This window comes from Neomonachus schauinslandi, chromosome 4, assembly GCF_002201575.2.
Source record: "Neomonachus schauinslandi chromosome 4, ASM220157v2, whole genome shotgun sequence".
In the NCBI taxonomy this organism is placed as follows: Eukaryota; Metazoa; Chordata; class Mammalia; order Carnivora; family Phocidae; genus Neomonachus; species Neomonachus schauinslandi.
In genome coordinates, this window is record NC_058406.1 from 150,958,766 (window position 1) to 150,981,060 (window position 22,295).

The 22,295-nt window shown below is 34.9% G+C and overlaps 1 protein-coding gene across 2 annotated transcripts in view; it reads left to right on the top strand.

Moving 5' to 3' along the window:
* VPS13B (vacuolar protein sorting 13 homolog B) overlaps window positions 1–22,295 on the top strand; it is a 762,353-nt gene that overhangs the window by 365,660 nt on the left and 374,398 nt on the right. The window lies entirely within an intron of this gene.

The following is a 22,295-nucleotide window of genomic DNA, read 5'->3' on the forward strand; positions in this document are numbered from 1 at the left end:
GGTTTTGGATGTTTGCATTATGCTGAACTAAGAATGATAAGTAGATCTTAATTTAAGCTACTTGATTTATTAAAAGAAATATATAATGAAATGAATATACTATTTACATCAAGTATAATATATTTCTAGATTTCTCATTTGTTAAAGTAGATAATTGTGTGATGATTTGAAACATGACTCTTTAGAAATTCTTTATTTCTGATATTGCAGAGTTTTCAGTTGCAAATTCATACCTTTTTGACCTTTGACCTATTCATCTCAAACAATATGTGAACCTGGAAAAGTTTTGAGTCACAAAGTAAATAATGTGAATCTATATTTTAATAACAGGGTTCAAATTTTTTACAGTGCTAAACAGTTCCGCACCTTGTTCATATTACTAGGGTGTAAGTATATGAATGCTGATATCATTCAGATTCTACACATACTATTACTGAAAAGCAGATTCAGTCTGCACAGTTTTTGACTTTGACTTGATATTGATTTCTCTCTCCCTTTCTCTGTATTGGAATTTCCATTGATATGTAGTTTTCTTAGGTTTATCAGAAGTAGGAATGATTTTACTGCCAAAAATGAATGTTGGTACTTAATAATATGAATACCATTATCATAAAATCATAGAATTCTAACCATTAAAAGGAATTTCTTTAGAGCTCTTCTTGTGTGCTGTTTGTCTTGATGCAAGGATTCTTTCTCTAGCATATTGGATATATCCATTCTTTGATACTTGCTTTTGGTTATTAGGAGTTCTTTATTATCACAACAGCTATTATATATCCTACGAAGGATTTTCTAGCATCACAAAATGAGCCAGGGAGTACTTCCCCCCCTTTTTTTGTTTTAACTCTGAAATAATTTTTTAAGATTCAAATAGTTTGTCCCTTATTTTTTTCTTCTTTTTTTAGAGGGGCAGGGGGGCAAAGGGAGAGGGAGAGAGAGAATCTTAAAAAGTAAGGAAAAACCAGGATACAGTACTATCATGGAGGACAAATGATTAAATCATTTTTAATATGGCAGAAGTGCTCAATAAGATATATATACAGTGGAATATTATGCAGCCATCAAAAGGAATGAACGCTTGCCATTTGCAATGACGTGGATGGAACTGGAGGGTATTATGCTAAGTGAAATAAGTCAATCAGAGAAAGACATGTATCATATGATCTCACTGATATGAGGAATTCTTAATCTCAGGAAACAAACTGAGGGTTGCTGGATTGGTGGGGGGTGGGAGGGATGGGGTGGCTGGGTGATAGACACTGGGGTGGGTATGTGCTATGGTGAGCACTGTGAATTGTGTAAGACTGTTGAATCATAGACCTGTACCTCTGAAACAAATAATACATTATATGTTAAAAAAAGAAAAAAAGAAGATAGCAGGAAGGGAAAAATGAAGGCGGGGGAATTGGAGTGGGAGACAAACCATGAGAGATGATGGACTCTGAGATACAAACTGAGGGTTCTAGAGGGGAAGGGGGTGGGAGGATGGGTTAGCCTAGTGATGGGTATTAGTGAGGGCACGTACTGAATGGAGCACTGGGTATTATACGCAAACAATGAATCATGGAACACTACATCAAAAACTAATGATGTATGGTGATTAACATAGCATAATAAAAAAAAAGATAAGGGCTAAAAGATTTGAAAGTGATTTGACAGTTTTAGGTGATTGATTTCTCTTATCACAGTATTTTAAGAGGACTGGTATTAATGCAGTTCAGATTATGGTGGCTTAAGGACTAAACAGAAAATGAAGAATTTCTTTATTGAAATGTACTTGACATATAATATAATGTTTCAGATGTATGATGTTGATTTGATATTTTTATATATTAAAAGAGATCACTACGAAAGGTCTAGCTACCATCTGTCACCAGAGTTATTACAGTATCATTGATGATGCTGTACATTATATCCCCATGACTTTATTTAGCATAATACCCTATAGGTCCAACCATGATGTTGCAAATGGCACAATATCCTTCTTTTTCATGGCTCAGTAATATTCCATTTTATGTGTATAGCACATTTTCTTTATCAATTCATCTATCAATGAACACTTAGGTTCATCTATCGATGAACACTTACATACTTTGGCTATTGTAAATAATGTTGTGAATAACAGAGGTACATAGATCTTTTAGAATTAGTGTTTTTATTTCCTTCAGATAAATACAGAAGCAGAATTGTTGCATCCCAAAGATTTTGGAAATTTGTGCTACTGTTTTCATTTTTTCTTAAGATATTTTTTGCTGGGTGCCTGGGTGGCTCAGTTGGTTAAGCGACTGCCTTCGGCTCAGGTCATGATCCCGGAGTCCCGGGATCAAGTCCCACATCGGGCTCCCTGCTTGGTGGGGAGTCTGCTTCTCCCTCTAACCCTACCCCCTCTTGCCCTCTCTCTCTCTCTCTCTCTCTCTCAAATAAATAAATAAAATCTTTAAAAAAAAAAAGATATTTTTTGCTGTCCTCTTTGATTTCTTCATTGACTTCTTGGTTGTCTAATAACATGTTGTTTAGTCTCCATGTGTTTGTGCTTTATCCATATTTTTTCTTGTAATTGATTTCTAGTTTCATACCTTTGTGGTTGGAAAAGATACTTGATGTGATTTCAGTCTTCTTGAATTTATTGAGACTTGCTTTGTAGCCTAACATGCGATCTGTCCTGGAGAATGTTTCATGTGCACTTGAAAAGAAGTGCTGCTTCTGCTTCAGAATGGAATGTTTTGTATATATCTCTTTAGTCCATCTGATCCTTTAAGGTCAATGTTGCCTTGCTCATTCTCTGTCTGGGTTATCTTTTCATTGATGCAAGTAGAGTATTAAAGTCTTCTCCTATTATTATACTACTATCTATTTCTGTCTTTACTTCTGTTAGTTATTTTTTGTGTATTTAGGTGTTTTTATATTGGGTGTGTAAATGTTGATAAATGTTACATTCTCTTGTTGGATTGACTCTTTCATCATTATGTAATGCTCTCCTTTGTTTTAAAGTCTATTTTGTCTGACATAAGTATTGCTAACCCAGCTTTCTTTTCATTACCATTGCATGGAATATCCTTTTCTATCCTCTCACTTTGAGTCTGTGTGTGTGTCTTTAGATTTGAAGTGAGTTTCTTGTAGGCAACTTATATATGGGTTTTGTTTTTTAAATCATTCAGCCATTCTATATCTTTTGACTGGGGAGTTTAGTTCATTTAAATTTAAAGTAACTATTTATAGGTATATACTTATTGCCATTTCATTTATTGTTTCCTGGCTGTTTTTGTAGTTCCTCTCCATTCCTTTTCTTCCTCTCTTTCTTATGCTTTGGTTGTTTTCTTTAGTGTTATATTTAGATTTACTTCTTTTTTTCTTTTGTGCATTTACTGTAAGTTTTTTCTTTGTGGTTATGATGAGGTTTACATATATCCTTTTATGTATATAACAGTCTTTTTGAAGTTGATAGTAACTTAATTTTGAACACATTCCAACGCTTTATATTTTTACTTTCCCCAGCTTATGTTTCATATTTTTGATGATACATTTTACATCTTTTTATTTTATGTATCCCTGAACTTAATTATTATATTTTTACTTAATGTATTTTACTCTTCCTACTTGGTATGTAAGTGGTATTTCCACTACTTTTATTATTTATTTACCTTTTCTAGCAAGATTTTTACTTTTGTGTGTTTTCTTATTAAATAGTACATTTTATTTTTAGTTTAGAGTAGTCTTTTAAACATTTCTTATAAGGCTGTTTAGTGATGAACTCCTTTAGCTTTTGCTTTTCTGGAAAATTCTTAATCTCTCTGAGTGATAACATCTGGGTAGAGAATTCTTGGTTGGCCATTTTTTTCCTTTTAGTGCTTTGAATATGTCATGCTACTCTTTTATGGCCTGTAAAGTTTCTGCCAAAATATCTGCTAATTGTCTTATGGGGTTTTCCCTCTATGCAATATGTTGCTTTTCTCTTGCTACTTCTAAGATTTTCTGTTTACCTTTTACCATTTTATTTTATTATTTTAAAAATATTTGTGAGAGAGAGTATGAGCAGGGAGAGGGAGAGCGAGTATTTCCAGTAGCCTCCCTGCCAAGAGCAGAGCCAGATGCGGGGCTCGATCTCTTGACCCTGAGATCATGACCTGAGCTGAAATCAAGCATCGAACGCCCAACTGACTGAGCCACACAGGTGTCCCTATCTTTTACCATTTTAATTAGAATGTGTCTTGGGGTTTGTCTTTGGGCTTATTTGGGCCTCTGATCTTCCTGGACCTGGATGTCTGTTTCCTTCCCCAGATTATGGATGTTTTTAGCCATTATTTCTTCAAATAATTTTTCTTGACTTTTCTCTCTCTTCTCCTTCTGGGACCTGGATAATGAGAATGTTATTCCTTTTGATGTTGTCCCAGAGGTCCCTTAAGGTATCCTCACTTATTTTAGTTCTTTTTTTTATTTTTATGCTTTGTCTTTGTGTTTTCTATTCCTTTGTTTTCCAACTCACTCATCATCCTTCTGTTTCATCCATTCTGCTATTGAACTCCTCAGTGTATTTATAAGTTCAGTTTTAATATCTATTTCATGTTTTCTTATTTTTCTTTGTTGAAGTTATTGTTGTGCTCCTCCATTGCTTAGATAGGTGAGCATCTTTATGACCATTACTTTGAACACTATCTGATAGGTTGTGTCTCTCCATTTCTCTCCTTTTTCTGCAGACTTGCCTTGTTTTTTGGTTTGGAATATATTCCTCTGTCTACTCATTTTGCTTGTTTCTCTGTCTGTATATATTAGGTGAAATGGCTACCTCCCTCAGCCTTGAAGCAATAGTCTTGTGTAGGAGCTGTTTTGTGTGGCCCAGAAGCCTTATCTCCTGTGGCTACCAGAGCTAGGCATGCTGTGGGCATCCCTCCTGTGGGCTGTTCATCCACTGGCTTTCAGAGGGCTGCAGCTGCTTTGTGTGAAAGGTAGGGCTCCAGGTACTCACCTGGCCTGTTGTATCTTGGCTACTGCATGGGGAGAGTGGGCTTCCAGCTGCTTGCCTATCCTGGTTGTGGCTTGCTCTTTTGGTGGATTGTGTGGCTTGGGGGTGCCTTGGGGCATTAATCTGGCTTTTTTTTACTCCTTGGGTGCTATATGGGAGTGAGCAGGGCAGGAAGCTTACCCAGCCTGTTCATGGTGAGTGGTAGGCAGACCATGCCCACCCATGCCCACCCACACCAAGACACATTCTAATTAAAATGGTAAAAGGTAGGAGTGCCTGTGTGGCTCAGTCTGTTAGTCTTCTCATACTTGATTTCAGCTCAGGTCATGATCTCAGGGTCGAGGGATCGAGTCCTGAATCTGGTTCCAGAAGCCTAAAAGGGGTCCACCTAAAATGATACTTGTTGGCTCCTTCACCAACAAGGTTGGATGAGATTGCAAAAATGACTGTTGACAGCACTTCCATTCACTGTTAAAATCCTTGCAGATTCCTTTTTAAAATCTTTTAAATCTATCTATCTGTCTGTCTATCTATCTATCTGTGTATCTATATATCTATCTATCTATCTATCTTCCTTGCAGATTCCTATCTCTCTGGTAGCCACTTTAACATGAGTAAATGGGTCATCCTCTCTTCTGGTCTAGGTGCTTTTTATTTCTTGCGATGGATCACAGGGCAAATAGTTTTGGGGGCAAGCCCTTTAAAAACAGATCTTGGTTTCCTAAAGTACTATGATTCACCTGGTCTTAATCTTTGTTGATATTAAAAACTAGACATTTTAGACCTTGTCTTTACTGTGCCTGCCCCCAAGGTCAGGATTACGAATGTCGGGCACAATCCCTTAACTTTTCCAGGGAGTGTTCTGTATTTGTAGGATCCCTCCCACTTGTGCCTCATCTGGGTGGTTTTGGGAGAAGGCCATGTCTGCCTCTTCCACCCTTCTACATGTTTCTCTTTTGTCTTTCGTGTGGAGGTGCTGCTCATCTAGGTCTCAGGTCCTTTTTTTTTTTTTTTTTAAAGATTTTATTTATTTATTTGACAGAGAGACACAGTGAGAGAGGGAACACAAGCAGGGGGAGTGGAAGAGAGAGAAGCAGGCTTCCCGCTGAGCAGGGAGCCCGATGCGGGGCTCGATCCCAGGACCCTGGGATCATGACCTGAGCCGAAGGCAGACGCTTCACGACTGAGCCACCCAGGTGCCCCTAGGTCTCAGGTCCTTTTTAGAGGAAAATGATGCCATATATAGTTTTAAGTTATTGTGTCCATGGAAGGAGGTGAGTTCAGGGTCTTCCTATGTCACCATCTTGAACTGTCTCTTGAAGAATTGATATAACAAATCTACAGTATTTTTTTTTAAGTTATTTGAGAAAGACAGGAGAGAGGATGGTATCCAGATGTATATATGCCTAGATATTCTTAGGTTGCAAGGAACAGAAATCAAGTCAGGATAATTTAAACAAAATGGAACTTACTGACTCATTCTTTATATATTGCATTATAGAAAGCAACTTTGAGTTTTAGTTACAATTTTGAGATTAATCTCACTGTTTGACTCTGGTGGTTATGAACACCATATTTTCAATTAAAGTTTTCTCTTTTTATTTTCTTGTCCTCATAACACCTGTTAAATTTTTTTCTTGCTCTTTGTCTTTGGTGTTGCTTGGTTATCATTGTGAGTTCTAGATTTCTATTAAAACTGTAATATATTGAAACCAGTTATTTAAATTTATGATGGAAGGAACAACAAAGAATAGAGTTTCCTATGTAACCAAGGTTTTGTGCTTCAGACCTTTTATTTTGATGGAAATACTTTAATATATTGCAGTGTTTGTGTGTGTGTTGTGAATCATACCACCCTGCGATTTAGAAAGGAAATTCATAGCTTCTGCAGAGAAGAGTAGGGCCACTCTGCCCATTGCTAGCTACTGCCCAACACCAGCCTTAGTATCATTTTCTGTGTTCTTTGAACAAGGACATCTCTGTCCTATTGCAGGGCTTTAGCAGATGCTACCCATGTGATTGCCTCCTTCCTGATCTTTTCTCTAGCCTTTCTTCTCATTTTTTAGGTTTCCGTGTACTTCACTTGCCAGGTCCTTCTGTTCTGTGCTCTTACTGCTTTTGACTCATCACTCTTAATACTCCTATCCCAATTTTAGTTATCTTTATTCAGTACCCTGATTTCCCTGCTAGGGTGAAAAGGGCAAGAAGCATATCTGTCTTGTTTACAGTGTTATTCCTATCACCTACACAATGAATCGCACAAAATAGGGCTCACTAATTGTAGAGTATGTTGTTCAGTAAATAGTTTTTGGTTACTATAAGGAGCAAAAAAAACCTTTAAAAATAAGGTCAGCTTCTGACTTGTCTTCAAGTTCATAAGTAATTGAAAAAGAATTCTTTATCATTATGACTTGAAAAAAAGTGAAAAAAAAATTACAAAATGAGTAATAGGATGAACAAGAAGGGTTCTTATAAATTTCAGGCTTATTCTGTACTTCTAAAATTCAAAATGAGGAACCGTTTGTTGAACTGTCATCTGATTTCAATTGCCATGGAAAGGGAGAGATGATCTCTAATATAGTCAGATCCAGTCTGTATAGGGTGTTTGGGTCAAAATCAACATCTTGAGTTTCCTTAGCAGGCATTTGCAGTGAGGCTTGCAGATGTAATTTGCTACATCCAGCTCACACCTTTGCGCAGATGGGTTTCCACACTGTGCCTAGCAGAGGTTTGTTTTTTCTTCTTTGAAAGATTGCCTGCAACTTCAATAAAATATTTTGACAGAAATGGAATATTGAGATCATTTATAAATTAAAACTTTGCTATTGTTGGATTTAGTGAATTTTCATAGAAACTGATGTTAAAATTGTTGAGCATCTATGAAAAACAGAAAGGGTATTTTTCCATGTAATTTTTTTTTTCATCTTGCTGGTTTATATTTATTGTTCCATTTTCAATTTTTTAATATCTTTGGTAAGTATAATTTCCACTTGTTCTGAAAGGTGATGCTGTATTATTATAATAGTTTTCTTTTTTCCAGTTTACTCAGTGTCTGTGACTTTAGTTCTTAATCCATATGTAAATGAGATACCTTGGGGAAAAGCAGCTCAGAAAAGAGCTTAAGATTTGTTCTTGATGTTGCTGCTGTTTAAATTAATCTCTTAGAGGTCATCATATATGTATTACAATTGAAGTTAAGCTGTTGAAATGCCTAAATGTAGTTAATATAATTGTTATATACATTATTATTTTCTCAATAGCTCACATCCATCCTGCTACATCATATATTTTGCTATGGGTTCTGTGACTTTTAAAGGCTTGAGAATGAACCTTACTTAATTTATTCCCTGTCAATCAGTTTTGTATTTCCCAACAACCTCCCCTCCCCGCCACACACACATGCAAACTTATTTTAAAAACAAAACCAATGTGGCAGATCCAGTATGTCATATTTTTCCTTTAAAATAAAGTATATAATTTAGATTGCCTTAAGATCATAAACATGTGTTTTTTAAATGATATCAAGGTAACATATTCTCATTAAAGGAATTTTTAAAAATTGGGATATAAGTGACATGTAGCATTGTGTAATTTAAGGTATATAACATGTTGATTTTGCTACCTTTATATATTGCAGTATGATTACCATCATGGTGTCAGCTAACACTTCTGTAGGTCACATAATTATCATTTCTCTTTTGTGGTGAAAACATTTAATACCTAGTCTCTTAGCAGCTTTGAAGTATATAATACAATATTATTGACCATAATCACGAAGTTGTGCATTAGGCGTCCAGAACTTCTTCATTTTCTAGTTGTAAGTTTGTAACCTTTAACGAAATCTCCCCATTTCCCCCAACCCCCAGCCCCTGGTTTCTGTGAGTTCACTTGTTTAGATTGCATATGCAAGTGATATATAGTATTGGTCTTCCTCTCTCTGACTTATCTCACTTAGCATAATGTCCTCATTAAAAGAAATTTTTAAAGTAAGAATATACAGATGAAAAATATTACTTCGGTGATAATTACTATTAACAATTTAGTTTTGTATTTCTTCCCAGTGTTTGTTTATTCTTTCTGTTTTGTGTGATAAATATATACAGACATACACATATAAAATTTCCATTATGTAAAATGATTATATTCATGATGTACAAGGAAGATAATTCCTGACAAAATTTTCAGCACTATTTTTTTTTCTTTTATTATATTATCCTGCACATTTCACACAGGCTTAACATGTTTTGAATCATTTCTATCGAAAAGTAAGAGGATTTTTAAAAATCTTCCTTAACTGTTTCTTAGTGTTTAGTGAATATGGGCTTTTCCTTTCTGTAAATCATATTTTCTCAGGTTGCAAGGAAGAAATAAAGTCAAGTTATCTTAGGAAATGGGGATTCAGTGATCTCTAATGGTCAACAGAAGAACATCAGAAGCGATCTTTAGTGGCCAAAGTATGCCAGACGGAGAATGGAAAGTAAATGAGGACTTGGTAGTAGCTCTGCTTACCCACTGGCACATTGGGCTAGGCTGTTTTCTTCTCTACTACTGTCCTTACATCTTTAAACACCTTTTTTGAAGTATAATTTACATTCATGACATTTACTCATTGTATGAGTACAGTTCAGTGATTTTTAGTAAATTTATAAAGATAGGCAACCATCACCACAACGCGGTTTTAGAGCATTTCTATCACCTCACAGTTCCTTTATGTCCATTTTGCAATTAATTCCCATTCCACATGCTCCAGCGCTGAGCACCACCGATCTCTCCCTTTATAAATTTGCCTTTTCTGGACACTTAATATAATGGAATCATACAATATGTGGTCTTTTGCATCTTCTTTAGTACCTTATATACTTACGTATCAGTGTATTCAGGGTACTTGGGATTTTTTTCACTTAGTATAATATTTTTAAAGTTCATTCTCGATGTAGCCTGTGGCAGTAGTTTGTATTGCGGAGTAACATTTATTCTGTGATCATACCACACTTTGTTTATTAATTCAGCGGTTGATATTCATTTGCACTGTTACCAGTTTTTGACTATTATGAATAATGCTGATATGAAAACTTGGGTACATGTTATATGGACAAATGTTAAAATTTATCATGGATAACAAATGGATTCCACTTTGGAGTGGAATTACTGGATTTTAGGGTAAGTTTTTGTTGAATATTTCAGATAATGGCCAAACACTTCAGAAGTGATTGTACCATTTTACATTCCACTATTAACGTGTTAGGGTTTTATTTTCAGTATCTTTGCAAGCACTTGGTATTTTTGCCATTCTAAGAGAGTATGTGGTACTATATTGGGGAGTCAGTTGCATTTGCATTTCTGTAATGACTAATGATATTGACTATTTTTTCATGTACTTAATATATTTGCTTATAAAATATGTATTTAAATTATTTGTCCGTTTTTTTTTTTATCTTATTTTTGAGTTGTGAGTGTTCTAAAATGTTCTAGATGCATGTCCTTTTTCAGATATATTATTTGTTAATATTTTCCTGTAGGTTGGGGCTTTTATTTGCATTTTCCTTTTTTAAAGTTTTTATTTAAATTCCAGTTAGTAAACATGCAGTGTAATATTAGTTTCAGGTGTACAATGTAGTGATTCAACACTTCATGCAGTGCTCAGTGGTCTGCACAGCAAGTGCCCTCCTTCATCCCCATCGCCTCTTTCACCCACCCACTTTCCCTCTGGGAACCATCAGTTTGTTCTCTATAGTTAAGAGTCTCTTTCTTGGTTTCCCTCTCTCTTTTTTTCCCCTATACTCCTTTGTTTTGTTTCTTAAATTCCACATATGAGTGAAGTCATATGGTATTTGTCTTTCTGACTGACTTACTTTGATTAGCATAATACTCTCTAGCTCCTTTTATGTCATTGCATATGGCAAGATTCCATACTTGTTTTATGACAATAATATTCCATGGTGTATGTATACCACATCTTCTTTATTCAGTAATCGGTTGATAGACACTTGCGCTGTTTCCATAGTTTGCATTTGCATTTTCTTGATAGTAAATTTTGAAACATAAATTTTAGAATTTGATAAAATCCTCTTTATCAATTTTCTTTATTCATTGTCCTTTGGGTGTCTTAGTCTTAGCTCTTATGATTTGGTATGTGGTCCATTTTGATGTGTTTTTTTTATATATGGTGTGAGATAAGAGTTAAGAGTCTTAAGTTCATTTTATTGTATGTGGATATTTAATTTTCCCAGTATTATTTGTTCAGAACACAGTCCTTACGGAATTATCTTGGCACCTTTGCTGAAAATTCAACCAACCATAAGCCTAAGGTGTTTTTTTTCCCCCTGAACTCTCAGTTCTATTCCATTGATCTGTATGCTGTCTTTGTGCACGTAGCACACGGTGTTGATTACTGTGGTGTGTTATATTGTCTTTAAAATTATGTAATATAAGTCATCTAACTGTCTTTTTTCTTTGAAATTATTTTGTCTATTTTAGGTTCTTTGCATCCTTATGCAAATTTGAGCATTAGTTTGAAGAGACTTTGTTAGGGATTGCATTTAATTTATAAATATTGTGATATTTGCCATCTTGAGAATATTGAGACCTTCAATCTATGATTATAGAATTTATTTCTTCAATTTTATTCAGTAGTATTTTGCAGATATAAGTGTCTTACATGCCCTACATGTCCTTAGTTATGTTTTTGAAATGTATTTTATTTATTTGAACTTGCTGTGAATGGAATTATGTTCTTATTTTCATATAAAAATATAATTTTGTATGTTTCCCTCTTATCCTGAGATCTCATTGAACTTGTTTATTCTAGTTGCTTTTAGTGTGGATTCTCTGAAAATTTCTATATACCTTTCTAGTTTCTATGAACCATGCCATATGTGAATAAAGACTGTTTTACTTCTTTCTTTCCAATCTGGATGTCATTAATTTGTGTTTTTACTTTAGTACGTTGGCTAAATCTCCAGTACAGTGCTACATAGAATCAATGAGAGCACATATCCTTGCATTGTTCCCAAATCTAGAAAACAAGCTATTAGACTGTCATCACTAAATATTATGGTAGCTGTGGATTTTTCACAGATGTCCATCAGGTTAAGAAAGATCCATTTTATTCTCAGTTTATTGAGACTTTTTACTGTGAAATTGTTTGGATTTTTTCACATGCTTTTATGAATCCATTGAGATACTGGTTGTGTGTGTGTTTCACTTTATACTATTAATGTGGTGTATTACTTAATTTAACTTAATTAAGTGATTAAATGATTAATCTTGGATTTGGGAAATGTATCCCGCTTTCTTGTGTATCATCCCTTCATATGATACTGGACAGTTTGCCTTTTTTTTTTTTTTTTTTTTTAAGTTTTTATTTTCTAGAGAGAGAGTGTGAGCCAGAACTGGGAGAGGGGCAGAGAGAGAGAGAGAATCTTAAGTAGATTCCACACAGAGCCCGACAGTGGGCTCAATCTCATGACCCTGAGATCATGACCTGAGCTGAAACCAAGAGTCAGACACAGCCAACCCAGCCACCCAGGTGCCCCATGCTTTTTTTTTTCTAATGATTTTTGTATATAAATATATTCCTGACAGATTTTATTCTATAGTTTTCTGGCAGTGTTCTTATCTGGTTTTCATAACAGGATAATGCTGGCATTATAGAATAACTTGGGAAGTCTTTCCACCTCTTCTGTTTCTGAAGAGTGTGTGGAGGAATGGCAGTATTTTGTTAATGTTTGATAGAGTTTACCCTTGAAGTCGTGGGGAAAGGGCAGGCTGCTTTTTTTGTAGAAAGTTTTTAAATTAATAATTCGGTCACTTATTTGTTTTTAGGTCTATTCAGATTTTCTGTTCCTCTTCTAGTCAGTTTCAATAAATTGTGTCTAGAAAGTTATCCATTTATCTAAGTTGTCTAAATTGTTGGGGTATTGTTGTTGTTCTTAATACTTTCTTTTAATCCTTTTTAATTTTGTTAGGTTTGATAGTAATATTCCTTACTTAATTCTTGATTTTGGTAATTTGTGGATTCTCTTTTTTTGAAGTTAAAGGGCTGTCATGTTGCTGAGTTATTCTTAAAATCAACTTTTAGTTTTATTGATTTTTTTTCTGTTTTGTTTCATTTGTTTCTGCTATAATTTTTATTTTTGTTTCATTTTCTTTTTTTCTGGTTTCTTAAAGGGAAAACTTAGATTTTTGTGTGGGTTTTTTTTGAAAACTTAGGTTATTGAAGTGACGGTTTATTGTTTTATGAGATAGACATTTAATGCTTATGAATTTTTCTTTAAGCACTGCTTTAACTGCATTTCAGAAATTTTCAAATATTGTTATTCTCATTTACTTTACAGTATTTTTAATTTTCCTTATGCTTTTCCCTCTGGCCTTTGGGTTATTTAGAACCGCTGGGTTGCTTAACTTCCAAATACTTGAAAACTTCACAGATTTCTTTTATTGCCGTTTTCCGATTTAATTCTGTTGTGGTCTAGAACATATATTTAATTATTTAATCCTCTTAAATTTATTAACCTTTATGTTATCGTCTATCATATGGTCATATTTAATTATTTAATCCTCTTAAATTTATTAACCTTTATGTTATCGTCTATCATATGGTCTGTTTGAGAGAAAGTTCCATATTGCTTCAGTGGTTTTTCTATGGTTAATTGGGTGAAACATTCTGTGTATGTCAGTGAGGTTGAATGGGTTGATACTGTTGTATACTCATCTATAGCCACAGTGACTTTCTATTTATTCTATCAATTATTGAGAGTAGATTATTGAAATATTCAAGTTTTACTGTTTAGTTGCCTATTCTTTAAATCCTGTCAGTTTTTGCTTTGTGTATTTTGAAGTTCTGTCTTTAGATGTATATGCATATATAATTAATTGTTACAGCTTCCTAACGTATTGACCCCATTATCATTATTAAGTGTCTCTTTTTCTCTCTGTAACACTTACTTTTTTTAAAAGATTTTATTTATTTATTTGAGAGAAATAGCATGTGTAGGGAGAGGGGCAGAAGGAGAGAGAGAGAGAGAGAGAATCTCAAGCAGACTCCCTGCTGAGCATGGAGCCCAACTGGGGCTGGATCCCAGGACCCTGAAATCATGACCTGAGCCAAAATCAAGAGTCCGATGCTTAACCGACTGTGCTACCCAGGCATCCCTATAAACCTTCTCCCTCTACCCCTCCTGCTTGTCCCTCCGTCTCTCTCTAAATAAAAAAATAAATATTTAAATTGGTTGTTTGCTATTTGTTGTCTGTTTCTTTTGTTTATTTTGTTCCTCTGATCCTCTTTTACTACCTCCTATATTTTAAATGTGTATTTTAGTGTACCATTCAATTTTCTCCAATATTTTTAGTGTGTCCTTTTTCAGTGGTGACTATAGGGATTGTATTATTATGCATCTGGTTATCACACTCTAACTTAGCTATATTTTAACTTAATTTTTGTGAATTATAGAAAATTTGTTCTAACATATTTCTATTCTCTACCCTATTCTGTTCACACAGATTACATCTCCACGAATCATTACCCAACAATAGTGTCTTATTTATTGCTCTCTATATAATCAATTGCCTTTTAAATAACTTAAGAGAAATGGGAAATAATGTACTTACAGTCTTTCATATTAACCCACGTGTTGCTCATATCCAGTTCTCTTCGTTTTTTCCTGTGGATTTGAATTAATACCTGATGGACTTACTTTAGTATTTCTCATAAGGCACTTTGCTGTCAGTGAGTCTCTCAGCCCTTGTTTATCTGAGATTGTTTTTATTTCATCTTAATATTTGGAACATAATTTTTCTGGATATAGTGTTTTTGCCTTGACAGTTCATTATTTTCTTTCCTGTATTTGAATGTGATTTTTCACTGCCTTCTTCCCCCCCCCCCCCTTAGGTCTTTTTAGTTTTTATTTAAATTCCAGTTAGTTAACATACAGGATAATACTAGTTTCGGGTATAAAATTCAGTGATTCAGCACTTACATACAACACCGGGTGCTCATCACAAGTAGTGTACTCCTTAATCCCCATTATCTATTTAACTCATCCCCCTACCCACCTCCCCTCCAGTGATCATCAGTGTGTTCTCTCTAGTTAAGAGTCTGCTTCTTGCTTTGTCTCTTTTTTCCCCCATGATCATTTGTTTCTTAAGTTCCACATATGAGTGAAATCATGGTATTAGTCTTTCTTTGACTTACTTCACTTAGCATAATACTCTCTAGCTCTATCTATGTCATTGCAAATGGCAAAATTTCATTCTTTTTGTTGGCTGAGTAATATTCCATTGTGTATATATACCACATCACCCCTTCCATAATTTGGATATTGTTGATACTCTGCCTTCTGAACTCCATTATTTTACATAAAAGTCGGCTTTTAAATGTATTGATTTTCTCCTATATATAATGATTTTTTTTTTTTTTTACTGCTTTCAAGAATTTCTCTGGTTCTTTAGTTTTCACTAATTTCTGTATATTAAATCTAGGTATTTGTGTGTTAGTATTCATCCTATTTGGGCTTGGTTGAGCTATTTAGATGTTATGTGTTAATGCTATATATCAATTTTAGGATTCTTCAGCCATTGTTTCCTCAAATATTTTTCTGTTCTTTTCTCTGTTCTCTCCTTCTGGGTCTGTGTTAAATTTGTATCAGTGTATTTGATGTTGTTCTTCAGGTCTCTGAGGCTTGTTAATTTTTCAAATTTTTTTTCAGGTTGGATAATTTCTATTGATACATCCTCCAGTTTTTAAAAGATTCTTCCTTCCTTCCTTTCTTCCTTCTTTCCTTCCTTCCTTAGCATGAGCTGGGGGAGGGGCGGATAGGGAGGGAGAGGAAGAGGGAAAGAATCCCACACAGACTCCAGGCTGAGCATGGAGACCAATGCAGGGCTCGATCTCATGACTTTGAGATCATGACTTGAGCTGAAACAGAATCACTTAACCAGCTGAGCTACCCAAATGCCCTGATATGTCCTCTATTGATAGGTTCATTAGTGTTTTTTTTTCTTAGACCACCATGAATCTGCTACTGAGCTCTAAGTTTTTCATTTCTTCTTTTTTTTAATTGAAGTATAAACAGTGTTATGCTAGTTTCAGTAGTACAGTATAATGACTCAACAGTTCTATTCTTTACTCAGTGCTCCTCACAATAAATCTATTCTTAATCCCCTTAATCTATTTCACCTCCCCCACCCTCCTCCTCTCTGGCAACTACCAGTTTGTTCTCTGTATTTAAGAATCTGTTTTTGCGCCTGGGTGGCTCAGTTGGTTAAGCGACTGCCTTCGGCTCAGGTCATGATCCTGGAGTCCCGGGATCGCGTCCCGCATCGGGCTCCCTGCTCAGCGGGGGGCCTGCTTCTCCCTCTGACCCTCTTCCCTCTTATGCTGTCTCTCATTCTCTCTCTCAAATAAATAAATAAAATCTTTAAAGAAAAAAAAGAAAAAAAAAATCTGTTTTTGCATTTGTTTCTTCTTTTGTTTCTTAAATATAAGTGAAATCATATAGCACTTTTCCTTCTCCGTCTGACGTATTTCACTTATAATACCCTCTGTGTCCTTCCATATTGTCCAAATGCAGTCTCATTCTTTTTTATGGTCGAGTAATATGCTAGTGTGTTTCTTATCCATTCATCTGTTGATGGTCACTTAGGTTGCTTTCATGTCTTGGCTCTTGTAAATAATGCTGCAATAAACATAGAGGTGCATATGCCTTTTTGAGTTAGTGTTTTTGTTTTCTTTGGGTAAATACCCAATAGTGAAATTATTGGATCATATAGATTTCAATTTTTAATTTTTTTGAGGAATCTCTAGTGTTATCCACAGTGGCTGCACCAATTTGCATTCCCACCAACAGCACCTGAGTGTTCTTTTTGTCTACATCCTTGCCAACACTTGTTTCTTATGTTTTTGATACATTTGACAGGTATGAGGTGACATCACATTGTGGCTTTGATTTGCAGTTCCCTGATGAGTGATGTTGAGCATCTTTTCATGTATCTGTTGGCCATCTGGATGTCTTCTTTGGAGAGATGTCTAATCATGTCTTTCATCCATTTTTAATTGAATTATTCATTGTGTGTGTGTGTGTTATGTAAGTTCTTTATTTATTTTGAATACTAACCTTTATTGGATATGTCATTTGCAAATATATTTTCCCACTCCTTAGGTTACCTTTTAGTTGTGCTATTTCCTTTGCTGTGCACAAGCTTTTTATTTTGATGTAGTCCCTGTAGATGACTTTTGTTTTTATTTCCCTTGCCTTAGGAGAAAGATTTAGAAAAAAGTTGCTATGTCAAATGTCAGAGAAATTACTGCCTGTGCTCTCTTCTAGGATTTTTATGGTTTCAGGTTTTATTTTTAGGTCTTTAATCCATTTTGAGTTTATTTTTGTGTTTGGTATTAGAAAGTAGTCTACTTTAATTCTTTTGCATGTAGCTGTCCAGTTTTTCAGCATCATATATTGAAAATACTATCTTTTCCTCATTGTATAGTCTTGCTTCCTTTATCATAGATTAACTGACCATATAAGCATGTTTATTTCTGGGCTGTCTATTTGGTTCCATTAATCTTTGAATATTTCTGTGCAAGTACCATACTGTTTTGATAACTACAGCTTTGTAGCATATCTTAAAATCTGGTATTGTGAAACCTGCAGCTTTGTTCTTCTCAGAATTGCTTTAGAAATTGGGGTTTTCTGTAGTTCTGTATAAATTTTGTTATTCCTTGCTGTAGTTATGTGAAAAATGCTGTTGGTATTTTGATAGGGATTGCTTTGAATCTGTAGATTGCTTCAGGTAATACAGACACTTCAACAACATTAATTCTTCCAATCTATGAGCATAGAATATCTTTCCCTGTGTTTGTGTTGTCTTCAGTGTCTTTCATCAGTATTTTATAGTTTTCAGAGTACAGGTCTTGCACCTCCTTGGTTGTTTATTCATAGGTATTTTATTCTTCTTGGTGCAATTGTAAATGGTGGATTTGTTAAATTTTCACTTTCTTTTTTGTTAGTGTATAGAAATCCTACCCATTTGTAGGTATTAATTTTGTATCCTGCCACTTTACTGAATTAATTTATTCTAACAGTTTTTTGGTGGAGTTGTTTAGGATTTTCTATATATATCATGTCATCTGCAAATAGTGACAGTTTAACTTACTCTTTACCAATATAGATGCCTCTTCTTTTTCTTACCTGATTGCTATAGATTGGACTTCCAGTACTATGTTGAATAAAAATTGGTGAGAGTGGACATCCTTGTCTTGTTCCTGACCTTACAGGGAAACCTCTCAGTTTTGCACAATTGACTATGATGTTAGCTGTGGGCTTTATTTATTTATTTATTTATTTATTTATTTATTTATTTGACAGAGAGAGAGAGAGTGTGTGTGTGAGAAAGAGCACAAGCAGGAGGGGAGGGGCAGAGGGAGAGGGATAAGCTGGCTCCCCACTGAGCAGGGAGCCCAACACGGGGCTTGATCCTAGGACCCTGAGATCATGACCTGAGCCAAAGGCAGACACTCAACAGACTGAGCCACCCAGGTACCCTAGCTGTGGGTTTTTCATATAGCCTTTATAATGATGAGGTATGCCCTCTAACCCCACTTTGTTGTGCGTTTTTATCATGAATGGATGTTGAATCTTGTCAAATGATTTTTCTGAAGCTGTTGAGATGAGCATATGATTTTTACTCTTTGTTGATGGATGTATGATATTGATTGATTTGTGAGTATTGATCCATCCTTGCATCTCTGGAATAAATCACACCTGATTGTGGTGAATGATTTTTTTAATGTATTGTTATATACAGTTTGCTAATATTTGTTGAGGATTTTTGCATCCATTTCTTTAGGGATATCGACCTGTCGTTTTCTTTTTTTCTGGTGTCTTCTGTCTGGTTTTGCTATCAGCGTAATGCTGGCCTTGTAGAATGTATTTGGAAGCTTTGATTTGTCTTCTGTTCTTTGGAATTGTTTGTGGAGAGGAGGTATTAACTCTTCTTTAAATGTCTGGTGGAATTCACCTATGAAGCCATCTGATCCTGGAATTTTATTTTCTGGGTATTTTTTGATAACCAATTCAGTTTCATTACTTGTAATCAGTCTGTTCACATTTTCTATTTCTTCATATTTCAGTTTGGAATATTGTATGTATCTAGTAATTTATCCATTTCTTCTAGATTGTCCAGTTTGTTGGCATGTAATATTTCAAAGTATTTTGTTACACTCTTGTATTTCTGTTGTGTCAGGTGTTACTTCTCCTCTGTCATTTCTGATTTTATTTATTTAGGTTCTTTTTCTTTTTTTCTTGATGGGTCTGGCTAATGGTTTGTCAATTTGGTTTACCTATTCAGAAAACCAGCCCTGGGTTTCATTGATTTTTTTCTGTTTTTTTTTTTTTTTTTTTTAGTCTCTTCATCATTATTTCTGCTCTGATATTATTTCGTTTCTTCTCATCACTTTGGGTTTTGTTTGTTCTTTTTGTAGTTACTTTAGGTGTAAGGTTAGATTGTTTATTTGAACTTTTTCTTGTTTCTTTTTTTTAATTGTGTTCAGTTAGCCAGCATATCTTCAGGAAGGCTTGTGTTGCTAGCCTTCCCTCTTAGAACTGCTTTTGCTGTGTCCTAAAGAGTTTGGACCTTTTGTGTTTTCATTTTCATTTATCTCCATGTATTTTTTTATTCCTTCTTTGATTGCTTCATTGACCATTTGGTTGTTTAGTATCATGTTGTTTCATCTCCATATGTTAGTGGATTTTTTCAGTTTTTTTTCATGCAGTTTATTTCTAGTTTCATATTATCAGAAAAGATACATGGTATGATTTCATTCTTTTTTTTAAAGCATTTTGAAAAGATTGTTTATTTTGATAATTATATTTACATGTATTAACAAAACACCAGTCATATATACAAAAGGCTTTCACAAAATGCACATGGAAATGTGCAGACTCCTTGCGGTAAGGATGCAGTTTGGGACGACAACCATCCACAAATGGGCTTTGGTCAAGTGCTGTCCTCTCTCCAAGCTGTTGCAAGGAATGCAACCATGGGGACTCGCAGGAGGTCCCTGTTTTCAGTTACTGCAGGTTGTGCATCTGTCTCCTACTTCCCTTTCTCGTTTAAATCTTAAATTTATTGATGCTTGTTTTGTGGCCTAGTAGTGATCTGTTTTGGAAAATGTTTCATGTGCAGTTGAAAAAAATGTGTATTGTATGTTTTTGGATGGAATGTTCCGTATGTATCTGTTATGTCCATCTTACCCAATGTGTCATTCAAAGACATTGTTTCCTAATTGATTTTCTGTCTGGATTTTTTTTTTTAATTTTATTATGCTATGTTAGTCACCATACAGTACATCATTAGGTTTTGATGTAGTGTTCCATGATTCATTGTTTGCGTGTAACACCCAGTGCTCCATGCAATACGTGCCCTCCTTAATACCCATCACCAGGCTAACCCATCCCCGCACCCCCCTCCCCTCTAGAACCCTCAGTTTGTTTCTATGGCCATACCACCCTGAACGTGCCTGATCCCGTCTGATTTTCTGTCTGGATTATCCATCCATTGATGTAAGTGGAGTGTTAAAGTGTACCCTACTATTATTTACCCTACCATCAATTTCTCTCTTTATGTCTGTTTATATTTGCTTTATTGATTTAGGTGCTCTAGTGTTGGGTGAGTATATACTTAAAATTGTTTTATCCTCTTGTTGGATTGATATCTTTAATATTATGCATTGCCCTAATTGTCTCTTGTTACAGTCTTTGTTTTAAAGTCTATTTTGTCTGCTACAAGTACTGCTACCTCAGCTTTTTTCTTCTTCCATTTACATGGTGAATGTTTTTCCATTCCTTCACTTTCAGTCTGTATATGTTTTAGGTCTGAGCTGAGTCTCTTGATAGCATATAGATCAACATTGTTTTTTATCCATTTTGCCACACTATGTCTTTTGATTGGAACACTTAGGCCATTTATATTTAAAGTAATTATTGATAGGTATGTACTTATTGCCACTTTAAAAATATGCTTTCTGGTTGTTTTGGTACTTTGTTCCTTTCTTCTTCCTCTCTTTGTGAATAATGAGTATCCATTGTGTTATGTTTGGCTTTCTTTGTCTTTATCTTTTGTGTATCTGTCATAGGTTTTGGGTTTGTTGTTACCATGAGTTTCTCATATAGCATCCTAAGTAAATAGCAGTCTATATTGATTTGATTGCCATTTAGGTTCAGACATGTTCTACCTGGCAAGATCATCATTCATATTTGAAGGAGAGAGAAAAAGTTTCTAAGACAAACAAGAGATAAAGGAGTTTCTCACCACTAAACCAGCCTTACAAGAAATTTTAAAGAGACTTCTCTTTTTCTTTTTAAGATTTTATTTATTTGAGAGAGAGAGAGACAGAGATAGCGAGAGAGAGCACTAGTGGGGAGGAGAGGGAGAAGCAGACTCCCCGCTGAGCAGGGAGCCCTATGCAGGGCTCATCCCAGGACCCTGGGACCATGACCTGAGCTGAAGGCACAGCCCCCCAGGCACCCCTAAAGAGACTTCTTTAAGTGGAAAAGAAATGGTTGTAATTAGACACAAAATTATGAATAAAAAGATGTAAATGTGACCACATATACATAAAATGTGGAGAAGGGAGTAAAAAGAGAATAGAAGGGGAAAAAGAAAAAAGTGTTTTTTTTTTTTAGAATGTGTTTGAATATCTTGACTTTTAAATAATACTGTAGTAAACATAGGGGTTCATATATCTTTTCTAATTAGTGTTTTTGTTTCTTTGGATAAATAACCAGTAGTGGGATTACTGGATCATAAGTTAACTCTATTTTTAATTTTTTGAGGAGTCTCCATACTGTTTTTTATAGTATCTACATCAGTTTACAATCCCACCAACAGTGCACAAGGGCTCCCTTTTCTCCACATCCTCGCCAACACTTATTATTTCTTGTCTTTTAGATACTAACCATTCTTACTGGTGTGAGGTGATATCTCCTTGTGGTTCTGATTTGCATTTTCCTGATTATGAGGGATATTGTGCATTTTTTCACATATGTGTTAGTCATTTGTATGTCTTCTTTGGAATACTAACTGTTCAGATCCTCTGCCCATTTTTTTTCTCTATTTATTTATTTGTTTTTTTGATGTAGTGTTCCATGATTCATTGTTTGTGTATAACACCCAGTGCTCCATTCAGTACGTGCCGTCTTTAATACCCATCACCAGGCTAACCCATCCCCGCACCCCCCTCCCCTCTAGAACCCTCAGTTTGTTTCTCATGGTTCATCTCCCCTTCCGATTTCCCCCCCTTCATTTTTCACTTCCTACTATCTTTTTTTTTTTTTTTTTT